The sequence below is a fragment of the Artibeus jamaicensis genome, unplaced genomic scaffold, assembly GCF_021234435.1.
Source record: "Artibeus jamaicensis isolate MK-2021 breed Jamaican fruit bat unplaced genomic scaffold, CSHL_Jam_final contig_1132, whole genome shotgun sequence".
NCBI classification, from domain to species: Eukaryota; Metazoa; Chordata; class Mammalia; order Chiroptera; family Phyllostomidae; genus Artibeus; species Artibeus jamaicensis.
In genome coordinates this window covers 321,243-335,133 of record NW_026521221.1, presented here as the reverse complement: position 1 = coordinate 335,133, position 13,891 = coordinate 321,243, and the positions used below count along the sequence as shown (strand labels likewise).

At 38.7% G+C, this 13,891-nt stretch overlaps 1 protein-coding gene and 1 pseudogene across 1 annotated transcript in view; one reads left to right on the top strand and one right to left on the bottom strand.

Annotated features, from left to right (window-relative positions):
* KATNBL1 (katanin regulatory subunit B1 like 1) overlaps window positions 1-13,891 on the bottom strand; it is a 48,744-nt gene that overhangs the window by 19,706 nt on the left and 15,147 nt on the right. The gene's annotated exons all lie outside the window — the stretch shown is intronic.
* LOC119040257 (60S ribosomal protein L32-like) lies at window positions 6,312-6,764 on the top strand (annotated as a pseudogene).

The following is a 13,891-nucleotide window of genomic DNA, read 5'->3' as shown; positions in this document are numbered from 1 at the left end:
ACTAAAGGCAGGGAATGTGGGTGGGAGGGGTGTGTGCAGGCCAAGGGGGATAAAGGGGAGAAAATGGGACAACTGTAACAGCACAATCAATAAAATATATTTAAAAAATAAAAAGTAGGACTTCCGCCAAGATGGAGGTTTAAGTTTAAGGTGGATGTGCCGTGCCTCCTCACACAACCAAGTTTAGGGACAACTAAATATTAGCATCAGAAAACACAACCAGAACACGGAAAACTGAACTTTTCGGAAGTCCGCTAACAACAAATTCTTCGGCCCGACCGGTAAGGGGCAAAACCGGCGTCGGGTGAGGACTTACAAAAGAGGGCTCGGTCAGACCTGGGCGCGGAATCCAGACGCGCGAATCCAGTCGCACGGGTTCCAAACCCAGGATTGGACCTAGTGAGCGACCGAGCGGCCCACCGGGTGAGCGACTACGGAGGAATCAGTGGGGAGGCGGTGGCAGCGAGTTGACTGTGGTTGCCGGGTTGCACGCGGGTGAGGGAGTGAGCGCTTGGACTGGCAGAGGCGGCGGCGCCATTTCCCCGCTCTGACCACGCCTCCACATACAGCGTCACAACCCAGCGACCTGGGAATCCAAGGCACCGCTCCTCCCACTTAAAGGGCCAGAACAGACCAAAAATGTCGCAGGGAGACCTCAAAGCCCCAGAGATAAATCTAAGTGACGAAGAAATAGCAAATCTCTCAGACGCACAGTTTAAAACACTGGTCATCAGCTTCCTCACAGATCTGGTGGACTATAGCCACAAATTAGAGAAACATATGAAGGCTAAATTAAGGGAAATGAATGGAATTCCACAGGAAAACCATAGAGATGAAAAAAAAACTGGGACTCAAATCAATGGAGTGGACCAGAAGGAAGAAGAAAAAATCATCAAACAGAAAGGAATGAAGAAATAAGAATTCAGAAAAATGAGGAGAAGCTTAGGAACCTCCAGGACATCTATAAACGCTCCAATACCCGAATTATAGGGGTACCAGAAGGGGGGAAAGACACAACCACCAGTGGAAAAACTATTTGAACAAATAATAAAAGAAAATTTCCCCAATCTGGCAAAGGAAATAGACTTCCAAGAAATCCAAGAAGCCCAGAGAGTACCAAAAAAGTTGGACTCAAGAAGAAACACACCAAGGCATATCATAATTACATTAGCCAAAATTAAAATGAAGGAAAGAATCCTGGAAGCAGCAAGAGCTAAGGGGACAATCACCTACAAAGGAGTCCCCATCAGGCTGTCAGCAGATTTCTCAAAAGAGACCTTACAGGCAAGAAGGGGCTGGAAAGAAATATTCCAAGTCATGAAATCTAAAGACCTACAACCAAGATTGCTCTACCCAGCAAAACTTTCATTTAGAACGGAAGGACAGATAAGGTGCTTCTCAGATAAGACCAAATTCAAGGAGTTCATCATCACCAAGCCCTTATTATATGAAATGTTAAAGGGACTTATCTAAGAAAAAGAAGTTAAAGAAACATGAACAGTGAAAGGACAACAAACTCACAGTTATTAACAACCACACCTAAAACTAAAGCAAACTAAAAGGACAGCTAGATCAGGAGTGGAAACATAGAAATGAAGATCTCAAGGAGGGTTAGCAACAGGGGAGTGGGAGGAGGGAGACGGGGGGAGAAGGTACAGAAAACAAGTAGCATAGACAGTAGATAGAAAATAGATGGGGGGGCAAGAATAGTATGGGAAATATAGAACCTAAAGGACTTGAGACACATGGACATAAACTAAAGGGGGGGGTAATGGTGGGGTTGGGGGGCAGGGTGGAGGGGAATGAAGGGGGGGAATAGAACAACTGTAACAGCATAATCAATTCAAAAATAAATAAATAAATTTATAAAAAAATAAAATAAAATAAAAAGTAAGTAAATAATTGCAGTAATACAATAAGCACTGATAGAGGGGCACCCATGTGGGTGAGCTAAACTTCACTATGGAGAGTTACAAACAGCATGTACTGAACTGAAAGCATGAGGAAAACATGGTTTGTCTGGCATTATCTTAAGTAGATGCATGTGACTGGAGCTTAGGCCGGGGGTGGGTGGCAGCTAAGTGAGAAATGAGGCTGGAGACAGAGGCAGAAGTGAGATCTTAAGGGGTCTTATCCATCAGGTAAGCCTTTTTTTTTTTAAAGGAAGACATTTAAAGATAACAGGCTACCTTTGCAATTACTTCTAACTTTCCCTGAGACTCCATTACCATGACAATACAAAGTTTCTGTATTTTATGTTTAAAGACATAAAACCCATAAGGACCAAGAAGAGGAGGTGACAGCAACAACATTTTGGAAACAGCAAAGCAGAAGTGATAAATGACTTGGCAGGTCTGAGAAAGCCAAATTCTAAATCAGCAGTGATTTAGTAGAAATCACTACTTTTAGCAGTGAAAAAGTAGAATCACCAAAAAGGTTCAGGATTTGCCAATAATGAGGACCTCAAGAAGTGAGGATTAATTAAGATGGGCTTAAGAACAAGTAGAATGCCTGAATGTTGTTCATTCAAGACACAGTTATATCTCTATATCCTCTCCTCCATTCCAGTAAAAAACTAGAGTTTTATTGTATGGAAAATTTGAAACAGTTCTTGGGATAAGAAACACCAGTCACAAATGGGGATCAAGTGGTAATTTACATACTAATGCCCAGATCTCTAACATTTTTTCTATCATTTGCCTCACAGAGACTTGCAGCCAGGCTTATACACTTCAGAAATGAGTGCAGGAGATCAATCCCAGAGGGAACACACATATATACACATCTAAAAATACTGTCATTAGTGATGGTCGAAGTCCACAAGGAACTGTTTTGTATCTTGATTATGGTGGTAGTTATCCCAACTGCTAAAACTATGCAATATAAAGGGTGAATTTTTATTAGATGTACATTTTATCTCAATAAACCTGACTTTGAAACAATCCTTGAGAGATAAGAACAAACTGCATCCATGAAACACAAATAAGACAAAAAAAATAAACCAACTAAGACTCCTGGAAATTTATTACTGTTAGAGGAAACATTTCTGTCAAAATACGTAATCTGATAAAACAATCTATAAAAAGTCAACTTTCTAGAATCCAACTCACTGATAAAAATAAAGTTGCCTATCACAAAAACACCTTCAGAAGTAAAATTGGAGAAAGAGATCTCTAGTATCATTCATATTTAAAAATAAGTAAGAATACTAGAATAGTAATCAAAAGAATAACAGTCTGACGGTGAGGTAATGGTCCTATTTCTTTAAGATTATGACATTCCTAAAGCACTAGTATCTCATTTGACTTTACAGATTTTAAAAGATACAGAAAATGAAAATTACAAAAGAATATTAGTTGGAAACCTAATTTGAAGCTTAAAATAGGTGCTGTGACAATAACATTAATAATTTCTAATAGAGTAACAGCAATTACCATTTTATCACTTAAAATGGAACCATATATGCTTTATATTCAGAATCTCAATTATTATAATTTCTGATGCTGAAATTATAATCCCCATTTTAAAAATATGTAGGTTTTAAAAAGTTAAGTAACTTGTTCTACCAAAGATGCTTTATGTTTCTTTAGGCCAAAATTTGCCTGATCAGTGGAGGATGGATGATAAAATTTCTCATCTCAAGGTTCTGTGTATTTCCTGTGCTCTGAGGACTGCTCTCCCCTCATATATTCTAATAGTTTCCTTTCTTATAACATTTTAAAGTTCTTGCTCAAATACCTCTCCTCAAAGTGGTTTTTAACCCTGACCATACTCTAAAATAGCACTGACTGCCCTGGCTGGTGTGGTGTGGCTCAATGGATTGAGTGCCAGCCTGTGAACTGAAGTCACTGGTTTGATCCCCAGTCAGGACACATGCCTGGGTTACAGGCCAGATCCCTTGCTGGGAGCATGTGAGAGGCAACCAATTGATGCTTCTCTCACTATCCTTCCCTTCCCCTCTCTCAAAAAATAGATAGATAACATCTTTCAAAAAAAACAGCACCTACCTTCACTTTCCTGTCTCCTTACTCTACCCTGCTTTTTTGATAATATATGCCACTATTCCATATATAAGTTGTCTCTTTATCATATGCCTTCTCTACAAGAATATAAGCTTCATGAGTGGTGGGACCTTGCTTGATTGTTCACTCTTATATTCCCGGGGCCTACAATACCGCCTGGCACTTACAAAGTGTTCTAAACGTACATGTTGAATGAATTAGTAAAAATGCCATTCTATACTACGTAGAAATGATAATTAGTTGAAACAGCTTTCACCTTCTGTCTTTTTTAGTTCAACCTTTCCTAGTACAGACTACCTTTATCCATAGATTAACCTTACTTATTACACACACATGTATATATATATATTTTAAAAGTCTACAGCATGCAGACTGGTGCAGCCACTGTGAAAAACAGTATGGAATTTCCTCAGAAAACTAGAACTGCCTTTTGACCCAGCAATTCCACTGCTGGGATTATATCCTAAGTATCCTGAAACACTAATTTAAAAGAACCTATGCACCCCAATGTTCATAGCAGCATTATTTACAACAGTCATGTGCTGGAAACAGCCATCAGTAAATGAATGGATCAAAACGCTGTGGTACATTTACATAATGGAATACTACATAGCAAAGAAAAAAGAACTCCTACCCTTTGTGACAGAACAGATGGATCTGGACAGCATTATGCTACGTGGAATAAGCCAGGCAGTGAAAGACAAATACCATATGATCTCACCTGTAAGTGGAACCTAATCAACAAAACAAACAAATGAAGAAAATAGAACCAGAGAAGTGAAAATAAAGAACAAACTGACAGTGAGCGGAGGGGAGGCGGGAGAGGGTAATGGAGGAAAGGGAAGGGGCAAGTCAAGGAACATGTATTGAGGACCCATGGGCATGGGCAATGGGCTGAGGACTGCCTATGGCAGGGGCAGGGCAGGGGGGAGCAACAGCAAAAAATGTGGGACAACTATAATTAAACAATTTTAAAAAAAGGTCTATCAAATTTGAATTGTTTTCCTTTAGAAAATAGCACTTATTTATTGATAGTCTATCTCCCTTTTGGATGGAAGACATATTCATTTCTTTTTTTTAAAGAACATACAGTGTCATGTTTTTTTAAAGAGTGAAGGACTTTACACCATTAGAAAAGTGCAAGTCAAAACCACAGTGAGATACTACTTCACAACCACCAGAATGGCTATAATAATAATAAAACAGACAATGAGAAGTGTTGGGGATGATGTAGAGAAACTGGAACCCTCACATATTACTGTGGGAATATAAATGGTACAATAGCTTGGGAAAACAGTTTGCCACTTTTTAAAAAATGTTAAATACAAGCTAACCATAGCATACACATACTTATTCATGTGAAATGGAAGTTTATGTTCACAAAATACTTGTAGGCAAATGTTCATTACAACATTATTCAAAATAACCAAAAATGTGAGAGATCTAAATGTCAATCAACTGGAAAATCAATACACAATATTAGGTATATCCATCTGGAATACTACTCAGCAACAAATAGGAATGAGGTACTAATACATGCTACAATATTTATGAACATCATGCCAAGTGAAAAGAGGCAAGTACAAAAGACCACATATTATATGATTCCATTTATATAAAACATCCATAAAAGCAAAATCTATTGAAACATAAAGTAGATTAACAGTTTCCCAGGGCTGGGGTGGGAGTGGGAATAACTGCAAATGGGCTCAAAATACCTTGGGCGGGGTTGATGATAATGTTCTAAAATTTGGTTGGGTTGAGGATTGTACTATTCTATATACAATTATAATCAGTAAGCTGCACATTTAAGTCAAGTGAGTTTTATGTTAAGTCATATTTCAATAAAGCTTAAAAAGGTGAAGGAAATTAAGGCAAAATTGTAATGGTAAAGTCTCTTAACAAAGGAATTGTATATTACAAATTCCATTTTGCCTTAAGCATTTGCCTTATGCATACCTTTCTTGGGCAACAATATAGGATTATCCTTTTCCTCCAAGAGCCTGACAGTCTAAAACAATTGTTGAGGCTCCCAGATATTTGCAAAGTGCCATTTGATAATATATAAAAAGAGAACAATCAGAAATGGGATCATGTGTGGTTGAAGACAGCGATTATAGGAAACAGAAAGAATAATCTTCCAATGAAAAAAAGAACAAAAGGAAAAAAGACCTTGAGAGATATAGCAAGAGCTATGGAACACTGAGAACAAAATACTACCTTTACTTATAACTATTCTGAACACTGGATATAGTGTCTATTTTCTTAAATAAAGACAATAGCTTCCTTGGTGCTGCCCATGGAGGTGACAGCCATCTCCTACTTGGCACCATGGCCACCCTCAGACCCCTTGTGAAATCCAAGATTGTCAAAAAGAGGACCAGGAAGTTCATCCGGTACCAGTCAGACCGATATGTTAAAATTAAGCGGAACTGGTGGAAACCCATAGGTATTTACAATAGGGTGCACAGAAGATTCAAGGGCCGCATCTTGCTGCCCAACGTTGGTTAGCAGAGCAACAAGAAAACAAAGCACATCCTCCTGCCCAGGGGCTTTTGAAAGTTCCTGGTCCACAATGTCAAGGAGCTTAAAGCGCTGCTGATGTGCAACAAATGTTACTGTGCCGAGGCTGCTCACAATGTCTCCTCAAAGAACCCCAAAGGCATTGTGGAAAGAGTAGCCCGGCTGGCCATCAGAGTCAGCAATCCAAATGCCAGGCTGCGCAGCGAAGAAAATGAATAGACAGACTGTGTACACATTATATTTGTGTTAATAAAACCATAAAATTCTGCCAAAGAAAGACAATGAAGTAATTGCTACAGCTACTTTCTTGACAAGATAAATAGTGACATGCAGAAGGAGGTGGAGGGATGAATTCCCTTTATAGAGTAGTCATCTCCCAGAATGAAAAGGGATCTATTCATATAATTTACTACAATGGCTGCCCAGTAAAGAGACTAAATAGCTTCAAGTGTCTAGATACTCCCTACCTACTCCCAATGAGAAAGCTCATCACACGGGAATGAAACATGTCTGGACTTTCATCTCTAATAACTTAAGCTACAGCTTAAGATTAAATTAACTTAGGCTTTTTGTTTACATTAATATATTGTAGTACATCAATTACTTATATTGTATTTAACTCTGCAATTTCACTCTTCTTGAAAAACAAAGCATGGATATGTACAAAGAATTAAAATAATATTTTTGGTATCAGTGATTCTCCTCCAATCACCAACATCAGAGTAACTCTCACCATTACAAAGGGTGTTCTTATCAAGAGTCTTGAGGTTGAAAATTTGTAACACTAACATAATAATAAAAGACAGGTTAGAGTTTAAAGCTTTAGCCTAATTTTTTTTTTTTACTCAAGAGAGAACAAGTAACTTGCCCAAAGACAGTTATGTATTTTTTGGACTATAAGACACCCCCCCAAATTTTGGAGGAAAATGGGGGGTGCGTCTTATAGTCCAAATGTAGCTTAAACCTGGCTTGCTGGGGGGGTGGCAGCCTATGTTATTTATATTATTAAATATTTTACCACATTTTTTGTTTCAATTTTTTTCCTATTTTCCTCTAAAACCTAGGTGCGTCTTATGGTCCAGTGCATCTTATAGTCCAAAAAACCCAGTAGCTAATTAATAGTATAGCATAAGACAGAAAAAATTCATGTCATTTTACCACAACTTTGTTTTCATTAATTGAATCCAATTCATCCTCAACTAGAGCCAACATTTCAATTATGATTAGCCGAAAAAAGATGAGAGTACTATTTTTCTGATAAGATGACAAAGGAAGGACAGGTGACCACAAACAGTCCGGGAACCCTACCTCCCATCCTTCCCTCACCCTATAAGAGTAACCTTTTCTTCTCTCTTCCAAGGCCCCACAGGGAATTTACAGGGCCTAAAGGCAAATCACTGGTTTCTCTGAGGCAGATGTCACACAAAAAATAAAAGGGAAGTATGAACATGGACTTTTTCCCAAGAATGTCAGTGAAGGAGAGAGAGAAAGAAGGTAAAGAGGGTTTTCTGGGACAATCTTTAGAGCCTGGGGATAGTGATTTCTTCCTCCTAATCTCAGCTCCCAGACTCTCAATAACTGTTTTGGTATCTGTAGCACTTATGTTTAACAGGAGAATTTGGATCAGGTTAAAAAAATAAGGAGATAAAAAAAGGAACTGAGAATGCTTTCCTTGGTTGATCCAAATGGGATTACTGCTTACAATGGAATATTAAAAACACTACTTACAAAGAGTATTTTGTGAAGTGGAAGAAGTTTAAAAAATAATAGTATTTTTAAAAGTAGGACAGAAAACAGAATATACAGTATAGTATAATCATGTTTTTTCAGAAATATATATAAAATCAATCCATTCAAAAGGACTCTATCGAACAGTAACAAGTTATTTATTATTGCTGGTGATTATTCCTATAATTCCTATGGGTGATTTTTTTCTTCATTTACATGTTTCTCCATGTTCTACAATGAACATAAATTATTTTTATAATCTGAAGATATTTTAACATGAGGTCACTGTAAAAAGCAGATTATATAACTCCTTCATAGTAGAGAAGTGAAAAAGGTGTACATGCCAGCACACAGAGGTAATATTTCATAGGAAAAATCTATTTTAATTTTTCCAAAATGAGGGCAACTCCCTCTAATTTTCTCAGTTCTTGCCTTCTCAACTCATCTGGGACTTAGCTTCTACATACACTTTTGTATCTTCAATTTCTTCCTTTGAACTGACTCCTCCCCTCCTCGCTTTTAAACACGATCAGGTTTCCCCTATCAACTCCTATACTCTTTCTGTACTTTTCCTTCCTGCCAAATTTCTACAATGAGTGCTTTTTAGTTTCCATTTTCTCTTTAACTCTTTACAATCTTGTTTTTATTTTGCCTTCTTATTTGAAAAAAATTGCATCTTCAAGGCCACTCAAAGCTACAGGGGAGCTTTCACAGCACTGACGATGCTCACCAAGGTCAGCCAAGCCAGGTCTAAAGACTGCTCCACTCTTCCTCATTTAGCTTTTTTATCACTTCAACATCCCTCTCCCCCCAATCTTTATGTTCACATGACACAGCACTATCAGCACTTTTCTTGTTCTTTTACCTTTAATGACTCATTTCTCTTTAAACTAAAATTGGAAAAATATTCTTTCATGTCTTCAGCTATGTCTCTAGATCTAGTCTCTCCTCTGACATCTATGAATTTGGCTTCCTGAACTGCCATTGCTAGGTTCAAGCCAACACATCCAAAATAAACCTCTTCAATCTGTTCCAATGTCAAAACAACTAGATGCCCTTCCTATCTACCACATTTTAAATTACTGGCATCAAGCTTCTCTCAGACTAGAAACCTGGGAGTTAATTTGACTCCTTTCTTCTTCTCTCCAACAAGTCAGTAAGTCTTCTTGAAGCTTCCTTCAGATTCTTTCATGGACCCATTCTAACCTTCCCTTTTCCACTGTCAGATCTCTAGCCCCATCTCTTCAAGCCTAAATAACTGTAGGAATTATTTGACTTTCCTGCCACCATTCTATTCCTGGTCCCATAAATCATCCTTTACAACTACTGCCTACAGTATTCCTGGCAAAATCCTCAAATTTCCAATAGTTTCCTACTAAATTTCTGAGACTCCAAGAAGGCTGCATAATTTTATTTAACCCCGAGTCCCTAATTTACGCATCATCCTATTTTTAAAATTCTTCCAGATATGCATAAAGTTTGAAAGATGCAGATGTTACAAGAAACACAGTTTGTTGAATTGATTTACTACACCAGGACTAAACTATTTATCTAAATGTAGAAAAACCTCATAATCAGGTACCTTACTATTAGAAATTAATAATTTTTTTAATTAGAAGGGAAAAAGAACAAAATGTTCCCATTATTTTTTTTTAATATGGGGAAGATGGGAAGTTTTTTGTTGAGGGAAGGAGATTTCATTGTACTGGTCAACGAAGTAGCAATAATATAAAAAATAATAGCTAGCCTCCCTAGCTGGTGTGGCTCAGTGGGTTGAGTGCTGGCCTGTGAACCTAGAGGTCACTGGTTTGATTCCCAGTCAGGGCACACGACTGGGTTGCATGCCAGGTCCCTGGTTGGGGGTGTGCGAGAGGCAACTAATTGATGTTTCTCTCTTTCTCTTTCTCTTCCCCTTTCTCTAGAAATGAATAAATAAAATCTTTTAAAAATAATAATAATAATAATAATAGCTAGCCTTTATCAAAAACTCACCATATGCTTGCCATAGGCATTGTAGATATATTATAATATTATGCCCTTTTTATAGATGAGGGAACTGAAACACAGAAAGATTACATAATCTGCCCAAGGTCAAACAGCAAGAAAGTTATGAGAGTCACAACTAGAACCCACACATTCTGTAGTCATTGCCTGTATTCTCAACCAATATATCATAATGTCTGCCTTTCAGTTAAGATGAGAAATTAAGGGTGAGTGTGTTGATAGACAATGCAGGTTTTTTGTATGTTTTTTAAATCTTCATCCTAGAATATGCTCACTGATTTTGGAGACAAGGGAAAGGAGGGAGAGAGATGGAGAGAAACCAGGAATTGAACCCACCATCTTTTGGTTTACAGGATGATATTACAATCAACTGAGCCACACCAGCCTGGGCAACAATGAAAGTTTTATCTTTTTTTAGCTTATGATTTTCAGCAGGCCATTTATTCTATTCTGAATCTGTGATCTCTAATGCAAATGGAAATATGGTTGTAAAAATCAAAATGAGGACTTCTGGCCAAGAAGGAGGCATAGGTGGAAACACTATACCTTCTTGCACAACCAAGTTTAAAGACAACAAAAATTTAGTGACAAAAACGCAACCAAAACACAGAAAATTGAACTGTACAGAAGTCCAACAACAACGAACCATTCAGCTAGACCGGTAAGAGGGACAGAGTCAGCAACTGGTGGAGCAGGGTCATGCAGGAAAAAGTGACCGGATCGACCGAGGTGCATAGGTGGCGATTGGCAGATCCCAGGCATGGGGTGAGGTGCAATGGGCAGACCCAGTGAGGCGCAAGGCAGCTGGCTGACCCCGTCACACATTCACACACAGGTAAACCAAGTGAAAAAATGGACAGTGAGACAGACTGCGCAACGCAGGGTTCCAGCGATGGGAATTAAAGCCTAAAAGTACCAACTGCAAAAACTTTAGGGGGTCAAGGTGCTGGGAGAGGCTCCCAAGCTCACAGAGAGTTTGTTGGAGAGACCCACAGGGTCATGGAGGGTACACAAGCCCACATACCTGGGGAACCAGCACCAGAAGGGCCGAATTTGCCTGTGGGAAGCAGCAGAGGACCGAGGTCCGAGAGACAGCAGAGCAAATGCCATTGCCCCTATATGACCCCAACCCCACATAGCGTCACAACCCAGAGACCTGGGTTGCCCCACACAGGTGAACACCTAAGGCTCTGCCCCTCATACCTAACAGGCGCGAACAGAGCAAAACATTATGGCTCAAGAAGAACAGCTCAAAGCCCCAGAGCCAATACTTCTAAGTGACCACGAGATAGCCAGCCTATCAGATGCACAGTTCAAAACACTGGTGATCAGGATGCTCACAGAACTGGTTGATTTCAGTCACAAATTAAATAAACAAATGAAGGCTAAACTAAGTGAAATGAAGGGAAATGCACAGGGAACCAAAAGTGATGGGAAGAAAACTGGGACTAAAATCAATTGAGTGGACCAGAAGGAAGGAAAAAAATGACCAAACAGAAAAGAATGAAGAAACAAGAATTCAGAAAATGAGGAGAGGCTTAGGAACCTTCAGGACATCTTTAAATGTTCCAACATCTGAATTATAGGGGTATCAGAAGGGGAAGAGGAACAGCCACAAGTGGAAAACTTATTTGAACAAATAATAAAGGAGAACTTCCCAAATCTGGCAAAGGAAATAGACTTCCAGGAAATCGACGAAGCTCAGAGAGTTCCAAAGAAGTTGGACCCAAGAAGGAACACACCAAGGCACATCATAATTACGTTAGCCAAGATTAAAATGAAGGAGAGAACCCCAGAAACAGCAAGAGATAAGGAGACAGTCACCTACAAAGAAGTTCCCATCAGACTGTCAGCTGATCTTTCAAGAGACCTTACAGGCAAGAAGGGGCTAGAAAGAAGTATTCCAAGTCATGAAATCCAAAGACCTACAATCAAGATTGCTCTATCCTGCAAAGTTTTCATTTAGAATGGAAGGGCAGGTAAAGTGCTTCTCAGATAAGGTCAAGTTCAAGAAGTTCATCATCACCAAGCCCTTATTTTATGAAATGTTAAAGGGACTTACCTAAGAAAAAGAAGATAAAAAATATGAACAGTGAAAGAACAGTAAACTCACAGTTATTAATAACCACACCTAAAACAAAAGCAAGCTAAGAGGACAGCTAGATCAGGAGCGGAACCATAGAATTGGAGATCACATGGAGGGTTAGCAACACAGGAGTAGGAGGAGGAGAAGGGGGAAGAAGGTACAGAGAATAAGTAGCATAGACGGTAGGTTGAAAATAGACGGGGGGAGGGAAGAATAGTGTGGGAAATGTAGAAGCTAAAGAATTTATGACACATGGTAAAGGGGGGAAGGTGGGTGGGAGGGGGTGTGCAGGGTGGAGGGGAATGAAGGGGAAAATGGGACAACTGTAATGGTATAATCAATAAAACATGTTGTTTTTAAAAGATCAAAATGAGACTATATGTAAGTTACTACAGCCAATATTACTCATAATAGTTATGTAAAATATAAATATATACAATTCTGGTATTTTGGAAGGCAAATTTGACAACACTGTAGGGCAAGTAAACTGTATCTTGTCACTTAGTTTACAGCATCTACATAATTTATCATCCAAATCAAGACACATTTGAGAGTGAAAGGCAATATTAAAAATTATTCTGAGTCAACAGGCATAAATCAGTTTTGCTCCGAGCATATTGAGATGTTTGGTCACCCTAACTCATTTAAAATGTCTACTTTCCTAGACTGATTTTAAAGTATTTTTTTCTACAAAAATTATCAACTACTCAGAAGTAAAAAGAAATGAATTACTGATACACACAGACTATATGAGAATGTCTCAAATGCACTATGCTATGTGCGAGAAGACAGATTTAAAAGGCTAAATGCTATATAACTTTGTTTTTATGACACTCTAGAAAAGGCATCAACATTACTGCCAGTATCTAGGGGAAAGTAGAAGTTGACTACAAAGGGATAAGAGACAATTTACTGTCTGATACAGAACAAGATACAGATACAGAATATACAATAACAAGATACAGAACATGTTACTCTCATGGTGAGAAACATGTTCTATATCTTGTCTGGGGTAGTGACCATATTGTATGTATGTCAAAACTCATGTAAATATGCATCAATAACCTGGCTTCAAAAGATTGGAGTGCAGAGTACATGCCATTTATGGCTTTTCACTAGGCTCCTTGGACACTCAGCACTCACTTGCCAGAAGTAATATGGCTACACAGGGGTCATATCTGTTCTTTTTCTTCTCTAGGAAATTGGTCTACTCTTTAGTCCTGAAGGTTCCAGAAACATTCCTCAAAGTATCTAGAATTTTTCTCTCTTTTGACTGGTGATTATTAAGGCCAGTCCTTCTGTCTTCATTTTTGTTCTAGTCAGCCACATGGGCTGAGTCTGGCCCTGAGGATGGTAAATGCACTTAATGCCCTCTATGTACATCAAAATGGGGTAAGTCCTCTCCCCCCACTTGGAGACCAATGGGAGTTAAAAAAAACTTAATCTGCAAAGGCCTTTAGGCTTCCCATGCCTCTTCCAGTTCTCTGGAAAGCTTTCTGCTCACTCTGCAGTATTTATCACAACTCAC